The following is a 14,082-nucleotide window of genomic DNA, read 5'->3' on the forward strand; positions in this document are numbered from 1 at the left end:
GAGCATAATCGAGGCAATAATTTTCTTAGATACATTTTTAATATTTGGTAACTTCAGCAGAAATTGTTTGCATTCCGCAAGGATCCATCACCAACGCAAAATGACGCATAACGATGACCATTTACCTGCTTTCCGACGCAGCATATATGTTACAGTAGAAAACATTAAATCAAATAACTCTACGTAGATTTGTTTCAGGTTGATTTTGATCACTTACATGTCTCATGATGTTAAAATGATCCTTTTAATCAACGAAACGTCTTTGCTAAACATCCTGCGTCCTCCTGTCAGTGTACACAAAACTTTTGTTGCGAACCTATCTTGCTTTGTCCTTACGATGAAGGCTGTTTGAATGAGTACACAACTATTAATTCAATATAAAAATATGATATATCTTGATGTATTATGAGAATATCTATGTATTACATATTTGTTATTGTTAATTATCATGGCACATATGTCCGGTTTTTACAGTGATTTAGTCTTATTAGAATAAACGAACACACTCATTTTAGGTCAGCACAATATTTAAAAAATAATAATGTTATGTTGAAAAAGTGTAAAGTCTATGTCTCTATCAATCGATTTTTGCACACTATGAACGAAAATTACATGCTTAGAACTAAAACAAACCATAATGTCAAAGAGCACGTTTCTCTTATTCATTCCATTTGGTAATAAATTGTGGAGCAAAGGCGATCCAACTACTCTCACACAATCGGATGAAAGTGGGAATTACATTTTAGACAGGGCCATTAATACATCGCTATTTTTTATCATCTCTTATTTTTGGGATAACATACAGTAAAGTACAGATTCTAGTACTTTTTTGGGTTGAGTCGCATCCGGGATTCGAACCCACATTCACAGAGTGAGGCACCTAATATGCCAGCACACAAAGTCAGAGGAAATACAGTTTAGCATAGTGGAGTCACAGCCATGTTCGCACAACTATCCCTTCACAGTTGAACATATAAAACTGTAAGGCAGACAGAGCACAATGTGTTACACGGCAATCAGGCTGACAAGAGCGGTGCAAAAGCATTTATCTCTACCGCAGTGGCTAGGCTTGACAGAAAAGAAAGCGACTGTTTACTTGGCTATTTTATCGCTTTCTATTGAGGTCATGTTTGTGTCGTGACCTTTGTGTGTGCTAGAGTTGAGGTTGACAAAGGAAATCGATCGACAGTGTATGACGATGCGACCTGTGAGTGAAATAACCAGGATATTGAAGGTACGCCCCAGCACACAAACGCGATGTCATTTTCTAATAATAATTTAATGCAATGACAATTCAAGAACATCCTCCCTCCGACTCATCCTTGTGAACAAAACGAAAACATGCACATCCAAACTATGAAATCGATCCGTGTATAGACTGACAAGTGAAAGTCTACAGCAGTCAATATATTTACCTTAGTATCTAGTTGACACCTATCTGTATATTTTATATTTTTAATGATTGGCCAACTGATCAATGATGACTAACACTTGTAATCGCCACGGTTTACATAACAACTTCGGAAATCTTCCCCTTCGCGTTTTGACGAGCTGTATTTTATGTACATGTATTACGACGCGCTGTCACTGGGATTGACGTATAGATGTTGCTCCTAAGAGACCCTTTTTCATCTAATGGTGACATTATTTGAATTTATTTGTTTTTACCAAACTACAGAAGATGTTCCTGAAGAGTAAGATAAGCATACATACGCCAATGCCACTTCTCCATTTGATAATGATTTTATTTCGAGTTACAGTTGGTTGTTGACATTGAGTCATTGTTACTGAATGAAATTATGTAATACATCCTCCGAGATTTTAAATAGTGATATGAAAAATTATAGGAATTTAATAACAAGCTCCGACGTTCATACAGTTTTGCCCCCACTGTATTATGGTTAATACTCCAATGAACTTACACAAAGTGAAACTAATTTCTTAAATAATGAAAAGACGTTCCATGAATGGAACACCAGCGATGAATTGGAAAAAGGTTTGGACACCAATGTACGTTTGTATAATCTCTTCCAAGGCGATTGATGCAAGTAAAGGGCATCTTGTTTACGTTGGGTCTCTTTCACTGTTTTGATTTTTTAACGAAAAAACACGGCTGTGTCACCGATCTGTACATTATAAAATGTTATGGTGAACGTGTTGCACGCTGAAGAATTCTGCTAATATTATCTTTTACCATATGAGAATGTCAAGCTAAACAATGTGCGGATGTGTGTTGACAATTGACCCAACTGACCTGCGTTTCTCACCGTACTCTCACATATACACTCTTCAAAAAAAGAAACGCACAGGTAGTATGAAGTTCACTGAACCTGACTACACAAAAATCCGGTATATGAATTGGATATATGTTATTGGAAAATGTTGGTGGCCTGATAATCGACAATCGGTGCGTCAAAACGCAGCCATTGTCGATTTGCAATATCTTGAGGAAAACTGTCATTGAGGAAAACAGTAAAGCAAAATGCACGTGCAAGTTATGGCATTCGTGACTCGTTGTAGTGGCTATACAAAGACAAGCATAAGCCAATAATCCTTCATTTATCAATAATTTTCAAGTTCGAAAATGCCGATACTCAGCGCTGCCGATCGGAAAAATCGCCATAGGGCGTATCCAAAGAGGGGAATCGCAGTCGTCTATTTCACACCACTTCAACGTCCACCAAAGCACCATTTGCTGCCATTGGGAGGGTTACACACAGTTCAGTTCCACTGCAGACCGTCCGAGAACCGGCCGACCAAGAGTTACCACCCCTACACAGGATCGCTACATTCAACTGTTCCACCTACGCCATCGCAATGCCACAGCTACGGAGACTGCAGGACGTATCCCTGGTTTGAGGGGGATATCGGACCAGACTGTAAGGAATCATCTTCACGAGGTTGGAATCCGACCCAGGAGACCAGTTATCGTCCCGGTTTTGCAACAGATCCATCGACAGGGACGCTTGCGTTGGTGCCATACCTTACAGCATACAGGAATTTGAGAAACCGGAGATGGTTTAGCGATGAATCACGATTTCTTCTTCACCGGCGAGATGGAAGACAACGTGTTTATCGTCGTCGAAATGAGCGTTTTGCCCCACATTGTGGACATGAATTCGAAAGATTCGGTGGCGGTGGTGTCATGGTGTTGGGGCCATATCCTACACCACGAGATCTGACGTGGTTGTGGTTCAGGGAAATTTGACAGCAAATCGCTACATGAATCAAATTCTTCAACCTCACCTTCTTCCAGTCATTGACCCCAAGAGGGTTTCAACAGGACAACGCTCCACCGCACACGGCTCATGTCGCGGTAGACTACCTGCATAATGCCGACATCAACGTCTTGCCCTGGCCGTCGAGATCTCCAGATCTCAAACCAATCGAACACCTCTGGGATGAACTCGATTGACGTGTACGTCAAAGTCAGAACACGCCGCAGACACTCCCACAACTGGTCAACGCGTTACAAGCAGAATGGAGCAGAATTCCGCAGGACAGAATTCATACACTTAACCAGACAACGCCGAGGAGATACAGAGCCGTGTGGTAAATGGTAAACTTCTGAGACCTGTATCACTTCGGGCTTTCCTCCCACATTAAGCTGATACGCTGCGATATAACTAATACTGTTAAAAGCGGCGTTATACCAAAATCACTCACTCACACTCGCCCAAAGTTGTTTGATCATGGTAATAAGGCCTCAGTATAGCTGTGTATGATGGAAACACCAAAATGTTGTATGGTGGGCATGTGGAGGACATTTGCCAAATTTGACGCATCAGTAACAAATATTATGCCTGACATTTTGACTTGTAACCCGCGTTGTTGTTTTTCAGAACACTTTGCATGTGTTTGTGACGGGTGCCACTGGTGGGGCAGGATAAGATCACATTTTCGCGAACACCCGGTATGATCACTATTTACTAGTGATTCTTAAACACATGCTCATGACGTAGTCGGAATCGTTCAATAGACTGATTTTAGCAGAGATTTCTTTTGATTATGGAAATGTTCTTTCATTACATTCGATCTTGAAAAGACTTATGCACTCTGGCTACAACACAATGAAATGGACTTCCAAAACAGCGGAAATATAGTCGATCGACAGACATTTTTGTTTCAGTGTTGGAGGCCCCGTGGCCCAGAGTACAATCTTACACACATTGCCAATGGTGTGTGGTATAGAAATTTAAAATGTACATTAATCATGAACTTTTCAATTTAATCGCCTTTAAAAACTCTCTTGATGACACTAATGGATATCGCCAGGAGTATGTCATAAATGGACATCAAGCAACAAAACATGATTCTGCCCTGATGAAAATATACGATATTATATCCATATCATGATTGTACAATTGTGGAATTTCCATTTATATTATCAATTTCTTTTAATGAAAATGGCTAAACCTTTCAAAGCTTTTCTATATCTTGTTGACATCAAATCTATAAACTTTTGTTTTGATGGATAACTATGATAGTATATCGGTAACAACATACTTCTGCTTGACCTGTAGTGGGGACACACCAGCAAGAAGGATAACGTGTTGGGTTCATACGCACCAGCCTACACCATTACTTTATGCAGCGACAGAAATACTTAACACACAATGAATATCGCCCCACTTCCCCAAGCACAGCATAGGTTGATGTGTGTTTACAAAGTAGAATTAATCACTTTGTACTTTTTCAACACTGTGCCCGACAGTGTATACACTGATCACACTGCCATAACATGCGATAGGAACTATTTTTGTATCAAAAATAGAAACAAATACATTTAATGAAATATTCGGGTGTTTCCTGACAAAATTATTTATAAGAAAACATGCTTTCTTAGCCTGTATAGCTAACGTCTCACAAGCTTTTGACCATACCAAACGTGAACAAAATACAAGACCAAGATATTTATAAGATATTATACTCATATTTTCATTGCCATAAACCATTTTCTACACTTTTGACATAACCGTCATTTCTAAATACAATTGTTTCAGATTTTTAAATTTACCTCCATATTCAACTTTTGACAAAAACGTTCAATGCTAACAGCTTTTTTGGAGGTCAACAACTGAATCTGACACCAAAACAACATCATCAGCAAACAACAAGATTTTGATGACGTCAATCATATCATTTACAAAGATAACATTCGTTTCACTTTCCATCATTTCAGCAGCCGACTGGTTAATGATAAATATGAAAAGTGCAGGACTTCGCGTACAACCTTGTCTAACACCACATGACATTGAAAATATATCTGCTTTCGAATTTCCTAAGCGTACACAAGCACAAACATTTCTGTAATGATTTACCATGAACACCCTGTTCTGTAATAACATGATTGTATATAACAACTTATTCCTATCAATCGTATCAAAGGTGTTACGGAAATCAATATAAGCTGCATAAAAACGATGTTTAGGCTTACGTAAATATTTTTGAGCAAGTGATAGCAAGACAAAGAAATTATCTACCTTTCTGAACCCAGCTTGAGATTTGGCTATCACTTCATTTAATTCTAACCGATATCCTAATCTAGGCTCAACTATTGATGTAAATGTTTTTCCCTTGATATTAATTAAAGATAGTCCTCTGTAATTGTATAGGTCACTCATATTTTCTTTTTTAATGTAGAAACATTCCCACATTCCAATCATCCGGGCATACACACTGATCCAAAATAGAATTAAACAGTAAGGGAGTATTTCATTAAAGTTTCGAAACAAATCAGGAGGCAAACCATCCATACCCGGAGATTTTCCAGACTTTAAAGAATTTACAGCTACTTTAATTTCTTCTTTTGTAATTTCCCCTGACAATAATTCAGTTTTTGCACTTAACACAAGTGATCTTTTAAACATTTCGCTACTCTTTGTTTATTAAATTCACAGTATTCAAACTTAGGATTTGATAACTTCTCAAAATATTTATACCAGCTGTTAGGGGAGATAGTGTTGTCACTTCATTTTTATTGAGTAATGAATTTATATTTCACCAAAATAATTTGCAATCACATAAAAGCATAATTTATCTTTTTACTTTCAAATCTATGAACTATTTTCTGCTTAGGTGCACATATTCTTCGGAAATCTCCTTTAGCCTGCAGATAATCATTCACGTTTTCAAAACTTTTATGGGTACGCAACTTGTTTTAAATCTGGTTGCACCTGACATTTGTGATCAAACCTTTCGGGTTGTGATTTAGACTTTGCTAATTTGGACATGCTAATTTTAGTCTATATATGAATAACACATTTATGAATAATCAGCCTCGATAATAATAATCATAATCATAATCATTCTGTACCTCAGGAATGGATTTTGAAGTCACTGGAATGTATTTCTAATGATATCGGCATGTCCTTTGGACTCGAAACATTTTTCAACTGAAACGTTGCAATTGTAGAAGAGGGAGGATCAGTCAGTTTACTTGGAGGAGGAGTTATTGACAATCTCGCGGAAGGTCACGCCTATACGTACAGTAAACTACGTCTATAACGAACACGCTTATAACGAACAGACCGATATAACGAACTTATTTTTCAGTCCCGGCCATGGGTTGTATATTTGCTGTATATATGCTGTATAACGAACTACGGTTATAACGAACTAAAATTAGTAGTCCCTTTGAGTTCGTTATAACCGTAGTTTACTGTACTTGGGAATGGAGGTTAGGGACAAACTCAAGAATGCCCATATCAAGGAGAAACTTCGGGCAGAGTACAAATGTAGACTTAAGAAAATTTGGTGTGCAGCGCTGAACGCTCGCAATAAAGTTGAAGCCATAAATACTTGTGCTGTACGCGTCTTTTCGTAGTCTTGTGTTGTTGATTGAACAAAACAAGAATTCAGGTATTGACATCGTCATAGGAAAGGTTATGTCAGACAGCAGTACCCACCGCTCTCTCTCTTCCCTCAGTAGCTAAAATTATCCAATCATAATGGAAGGCGTGGTTTGATAAACGTGGCGGCTTTTCATGATATAATTGTGTTGTGCACTTTTGCACAGATTTTCTTGTCTCATTATCCTCCTGTGAAGCATGTCAAGACTCGTGATAAAAACTAGGCAGTCCACAGTTTTCTTAAACGAGCCAAGTATATAGGATATAATCTTAATGTTAGTGTTGATTTTGTTTATGGTTCTTTACTGCTGGACCAAAAATATGTAGAGGGCGTCATGGAAAACCATAAATACAAAATTCTTTGGAAAAGGCCCTTATACAGCCTCAGACCTATTCAAACCACAAACCTGATTTTGTCGTTTTTGATGAATCCAATGAAATCATTTATATCATTGAATTTTCTGTCCCTTTTTACAATAATGTGATTGACAAGATTCAGGGAAAACTTGGCAAAAATGCGGACCTCGCTGTCGCCTCCACACTGGATGCCTTAGGTTTGGTACATCCCTATCTGTTGACAGACATTGGGAGAGTACACGAGTTTCCTGCCAGTAATACAGTCCTCCTGACAATGATATTTCCACACCACATAGGGGCATGCTCAAAGCGTTGATATTATCCCGGTCACTGGATCAGTGTGTACTCGATTTAATGCTCAGGTCCCCAGGGAGTAGGCAACCCAAGCTGTCTGTGAGACACTAGAAGGTTAACAGACACATTACCATCTCATCCTACCGGATACCCATTCACGGCTAGGTGAACAGAGGCATATTCAACAATGTCACTTCCCTAAGGAACACTTCCTTACTGTTTCAGTGTGAGGCAGGACCTAGAAACTCAAAGGAGTCAAGCGTTTACTCTCCGCGACTATCGTTGTTTAGCTTCACCTGATTTGTGACCAATATGCTGTACACAGGACCAAGTGCCACAACGTACATAATCTGCCAAAACAGATTTCACTGGGCGTAAAAGTCAAACGAGGGGTAAGCATGTTCTGCTCTACCGGCAGCATCCGCCAATCAAACAACTTGCAACCTAATTAGCTAAATAGCTAAACCCTGTGTTCGCAGAGAATATTTTACACGAAGGTGGGAATATATTACACTGGAGTGGAAATACTTTCCGATTTTTGCTTCTGTATATTTTGAGTTTTCATTTTTTTCTGTGATTTTCATTTCAAGGAACAATTTTGCGTGATTCATTTTTTGGTTTTCGAGAGGTTTTATCAATATTCAGTGTTTTCTTGTTCATTTCTTTGAGTTTTAATATACACAATTAATGGTTAAATGTGTAATTAAATTTGTAATACACCTCTAATGATGTGATAAAGCAAAGTGTAGACACGTGTAGAATTCCAACGAAAATGTGTAACACACGGAGACAGAAAAACACATTGACATTGCGAAAATATTTCAATGTCACTTTTGGCGCAATCCATGGCACTTCAATCATTATCGTCGTCAATACCAATGAGTTTTAGTCTAATTTCGTCATGGTATATATCTATATCCATATGAAAGTTTAAGTACAGCTATTGACACCCTCAGTGGTACTTATAAAATGTATGGATAACAAATTAATAATGATAAAACAAAAGCAATATGGATAGGCTCAACGACAAGCTGTAATATTAAATTATGTCAGGATCTGAAACTAGACTGGCACAGTGGGGACTTTGAAATATAGGGAATAAAGCTTAATTCTAACTTAAATAATCTGTAGGGTATCAACACAAAAAGAGATTTGAAATTATTAATCAAATTCTAGGGAATTGAAGGAAGATAAATCTAACATTGATCGATAAAATTACTGTTTTTAAAACCTTGGCCCTGTCAACATTAGTACATATATTTTCTTCTCTTCTAAAACCTCCAAGTGATTTACAGATTTATCTAGAACGATGAAAGGGTTAAAATAAAACAAACAACATTAATTAGAAAATATGATGAAGGTGGATTGAGAATGATAGAGGTAAGGTCTTTTATAAATTCTCTAAATCTGTCAGTTCTAAAAAACATCTTCAAAACAAAAACTATAACACCCCAGCATCTTTCCACTAAAAAACATGTTCCTACTTCTGGCCAATATTGAAATAGATACAGAAAATGTACAAAAGATGTACAATTACTTGATTGTCAATGCAAATTTATTCATCGCATCATCTACACAAAGAAAAAACCGTTAAGAATGAAAATTCTTGATTATGATCTATGCTCATTTTGTGAAACTAATACTGATTCCTTACTTCATGCACATTGGAATTGAAAGCATGTTAAAGACTTTTGTGCTAAAGTGGAATGTTTTCAAAATGCAAAATTTGCAAAACAATTTACATTTACAAAATGCTCTGTTTTACTTGGGTACAACTCAATAACATACTGGCATGCAAAAAATATAAACATATTTCAAGTATTAAGAAAAACAAACTGTCATTTCATCGATACTTTGACAGAAAATGGCAGAAATTGGCTAATGAACTGTCTAATTAATATGTCTCTCTATTTTGGGCATGAACAATTCCCACTAATGTGACCCAAATAGACATGGCAAACGTAGCCTGCTAATTGACCTGTTGACATGATATTGTACACCTGAATCCTGACTAGCCAACTGTAATTTGCTATCTGCTGTATACGTATGTAACCTACACCTAATAAGTATAACCTTACGTATCATGTTACGTTATGTGAAAATATGTAACATCATATACTGAATTGAACAACAAATATTTAAAAAACAACAATAAATTTTGTCATGGTAGAAGGGCGATATAACACAAGCTAACTAATAGTGGACTAGACTCGGGTTAATTGTCAGTCCCAACAAATTTGATGCAAGTTACCACTTTGCAAGTTCAAATATTATTATGTACTAGCATGTTAATTTTGCATTTAAATATTACCCCTTTACCTGATTACACAGTGACAATGAAAATGGCGGGAAATGGGCATCAGATCGTGAAACAATCTCCCTCAAACATTGGAAACCTCGAGATATGCGTTCGGCTCCAACTTCAATTTAGCGTTGTCATTTCAACAGGTACATACATACAAAAAGCTCTACATTGCAAACAAAGTAGGTGAACCATCGTTATGTCGAAGTCGAAATATCCGTAGCTTGGGGTAAGCGTAGTAACGAAATGAGACCACAGCGCCGATCTGGATCGTGCAGGGGTTTGGTCGAATTAAAGTAATTTTAATAAGGCACACTTTGCAAAAAATGTCCCGCTTGAGTTATGGCTTTATGTGTCCCCTTAAAAGTAATAGTCACGTTAGAAATTGCGGTAGGCAGTAAAAAGTAAAACGAGCAGAGGAATCAAGACCGAAATTCGGATTGCGTATACACATTCAGAAATCAGTATGCAAATGTTAATATGAACATTAGACTTAAAAACAATGATTACGTTCTTAATGCATCAATTCTTCTCTACAATGTCAAGAGAATAACTCACCTACACCATGTGCGTGGGTGCCTCTGTCATGAGATTTGTCAGTTGAGCAAAATTCATGAATGCAGCTGAAGTGTGTATGCATGTTATATATCTATGTAAATATATACATGTACATTTTGTCACGTGACATACCTTATACACGCAATGTACATATGTCAGAAGCCACGTGTTCTAGAGACACACCCACTTTGATAACATTCCAAGAAGTAAGCGCGCGAGAAGAAAACGGATTGGATAACGTAAGACAAACTTCAAACTAACTTCCTTGTGCTGTATCTGAAAAAAGTCAGCAATATTACCATCTCGAAGGGTCGAGGGTGAACCTGTTGACACGTATCTTTTAAATTGTCAAATGAAACTAAATGCTTCATTTAATTCCCATTTTAATACAGATCATTGTAAATATTTGCACGTGCAAAGTCCACAAGATTCATAGATGGACAAGAGAGAGTTTTACTGAGGCCTTGAATGTTGTAACCCTTGATAAAACATCTTTTGAGCAAGAATTGTATGGTACTCTTTGAATCTTAGAATGAGCATTTTCGATTCCACCTCAAACGTTGTGGAATGTAGCTCCTAAAGCTGCTGAAATATTGCTCGACATTAAGGGAAAGCTGATTACTGGAAAGTCCCTCATCCCTCGTGTCATACAATATTTTGGAGAGTATTTTGTCATTCTGAATGTTTATGCATAGATCATTAACTGGCATTGCAGATGTTGGTATATAAAATACTAAACCGGATAACAACTTCTGGTTTATTGCATATAGCGACGATCCGATACAGATTCTGACACTATGGTCAAGCTCGAGTGACCACAACAAAGTGAAGAGAGGTATACACATGATATGTTGTGATAAGCATCAGATAAACATTAACAAGATGCAATAGATAACAAGTAGCAGACAACAAATTCGACGAAGCCAGGCAAACACATTTACAAATGGCACAGAGATTATGAAGACAGATAAAGAATAAAACGTTGTAACATGGTGATGGGATTCAGCAGAGATTATTTTGCTTGGTGACATCGTCATAAGCAGATGGGTGTCTTGTGTTGATCACAGATTTGTTACTACGGATATCTATGGCTTCTGAGAGTTTCTTTTTATGAAGTCCTGATATTTGGTAGAGAAGATTTGGACTTTGTCAAGCTGCATTTGATGGCTAGGAAACCTTCGCTGGTGGTCTGAGAAAGCTGATATATTGTCTGCTTTGGCTGTAAAAGTTTTATGTTCTTTGATACGGGTTTCAATGATTAATATTTTCGGAAGTAGTGTTTTCTATACAGTTTAATAAATAAATGCTTCAAGCTTATATCGTATCTTTACAAAACGTATTCTCATGCGAGGTATTTTATTGTGTTGCAGATACATTGCATCAATTCCTATCTCTTTGTTTGGGAAGATATCTTATTGTGAACCATTTTTTCTATTTTTATTCGCTCAATCCACATTGGCTGGAATGAATTTCTCAATTAGAGGATATTTTTTATCCTACCATCGGCAATGGTGCATATAGGTGTTTCAAGTTTACCTTTTCAGTGAATAATTGCTTTATAGTTATCACCAATCCTACAGTCCAACCTATGGTATTAATAATTCTTAATAATATTAATAGACTGTCCCAGTCCAATGTCCAACACTTACATAGCTTCAGTCTACTACCTTCGTTTGATCCAACGCTGATGAAGTATATTGTGAATGATGCAAGTAGATTGTAACTAGACACTACAAACGTTTGTAAATATTGTTTTGCATGTTTCAGTAACGCTTATACCGACTATTTTCAGTGTTAGCTTAAGACAAGGTTGTTTACCTAGTTCACCACTATTCTCTCAATATTATTCAAATCAACTGAAATGACCGCTTCTTCAATATTAATTAACAGCAGGAGACTTGGAATTAGACGAGTTTCAATGTAATCAAGTCATATATCAGTCTAGTGATTTTCTCCTGTAAATTATTCAGGCAAGAAGACTTGGCTTTACGCAGCACTTATTATCATTGGTAATACAAATTTAACTCCTTGGGCTATCGCAGCTGGTGCAAATTTCACAGAGACGTGTAACAAAGCAATTGGCCTCCAGTTTTTAAGATGTGTTTGTTTGGTTGGTTGTCGTTAACGCCGCACTCGCAGCTAAAAAAATACATATCCATAGTCATCCATACGATGTCTCTGCTAAAAGCAAGTCCGACATTGTACAAGTCATGCCAACGAGCTTTTAAGACTCCGCTATAAACTCGAGTCCTGGATTTTTGCTTTCAGGAGTCTTAATGGAAACAAGAATTATTCATATTTAAGCTCAACTTTATTTTCATTGATGTTTCCGCATCAAGATTTATGTTTTCGGTATATTAAAATAGCCCACTCCGATTATAGTTAGCTGCATCTTGACTGGCATATACGTTTTTGGAAGAAACTTGTTTCTGTAAGTGTATCAGGTAGATTGTGTCCCTATTTCGTACATCCAGTTCCGTTACTGATTTATTAATACAATTTCTAGATGTTAATGTTATGAAATATTTCGTTTTTTCTTCACCCTTTTCAGGCTATTTTGCTTGAGATCTTAATAACATCGTTACCTTTTACTGCACTGAATGCTTGACATTAAAACTCACCCATATAATTTTCAACACTAAAGCGCCTTTTACACCAAATGGAATCTGTTTCGGCAGATGATCGAAAATGGTCTATTTCTGGCGTTGACGTTGTATATTCAAAATCGTTATTTATGACAATATTTTCCTTTCCTCCTTTCCTGTAAGGTCTTCAAGATGCCCCAACATTGGCAATAATCTTGAATTTAGACATTTTTTTTCTCTATATTTATTAACACTTGAGCACAATAATATTGTCCCCCTTATCATCAGTTAAAAGGTTTCCCAGAACAACTGAGTGCTAAAAGTATATTAGTTTTTACACTCCTTGCAAGTATTTTGCTAAATAAATGTGCGTATTGTTTAAAATGTAACACAATACTCTTTATATAATCTGACGACATACATGTATGATGATAAAACATGTCAATAGGTGGCAATGTATGTTTCTTTCTGAGTCTATAAAACATAAGAAATTGTGAGAAAATGTAAAATGTATTTACAATGATTCTTTAGTCTAGGCATTTTGAACATGTTGCGTCTATCATGTTATGACTTATTTATTTTCTTGTGATAGAGAAACATATCTTAAAATGACACTCATGGTGTTTTGGGGGTAAATGTTTATAGATGTTCATGAGTAACATTCTTCATAAATTAAGATTTGTTTAACAGTAAAAATTATTAACGCTTCGAGAGAAATTTTACTTGATCATCAATAAGTTTGTGGATAAATATATATACGAATATATATATATATACAAACCTATTATGATAACTTAGTTCTTCTGGAGTAACTCAGTGTTGAAATTTCATTATCTTTTGCAAACAGATTCGTTTGTTACGTATCCAAACTCTAGATTTGATTTATTTCGAACTCAGATGTAATGACATTAAAGAAAAGAGTTATCACCTGATTAACTTACATGTATGCCGACTACGATTACTATAAGAAGACGGACTATTTTAGGGCTCAGTTACAAGGGTAACATTATTGTAATAAATCCCTATTACCGTAATTCACTGGTTTATTGATATTTGTTAATCTCGGAATCAGTATTGCAATACTACATATTTATATTTAGCATTTATATATTCACTCGTCTAAAATATTAGTGTG

At 36.5% G+C, this 14,082-nt stretch overlaps 2 protein-coding genes across 2 annotated transcripts in view; one reads left to right on the top strand and one right to left on the bottom strand.

Moving 5' to 3' along the window:
- Positions 1 to 10,424, bottom strand: part of LOC124138308 (hybrid PKS-NRPS synthetase pytA-like) — a 29,250-nt gene extending 18,826 nt beyond the window's left edge. Inside the window, exon 1 of the mRNA XM_048383934.1 lies at positions 10,363 to 10,424. The gene's annotated coding sequence lies outside the window, so the exon portion shown is untranslated. The remainder of the gene's footprint in view (positions 1 to 10,362) is intronic.
- Positions 1 to 14,082, top strand: part of LOC124129187 (patched domain-containing protein 3-like) — a 76,985-nt gene that overhangs the window by 27,536 nt on the left and 35,367 nt on the right. The window lies entirely within an intron of this gene.

The sequence above is a fragment of the Haliotis rufescens genome, unplaced genomic scaffold, assembly GCF_023055435.1.
Source record: "Haliotis rufescens isolate VD_foot unplaced genomic scaffold, xgHalRufe1.0.p SCAF_5, whole genome shotgun sequence".
In the NCBI taxonomy this organism is placed as follows: domain Eukaryota; kingdom Metazoa; phylum Mollusca; class Gastropoda; order Lepetellida; family Haliotidae; genus Haliotis; species Haliotis rufescens.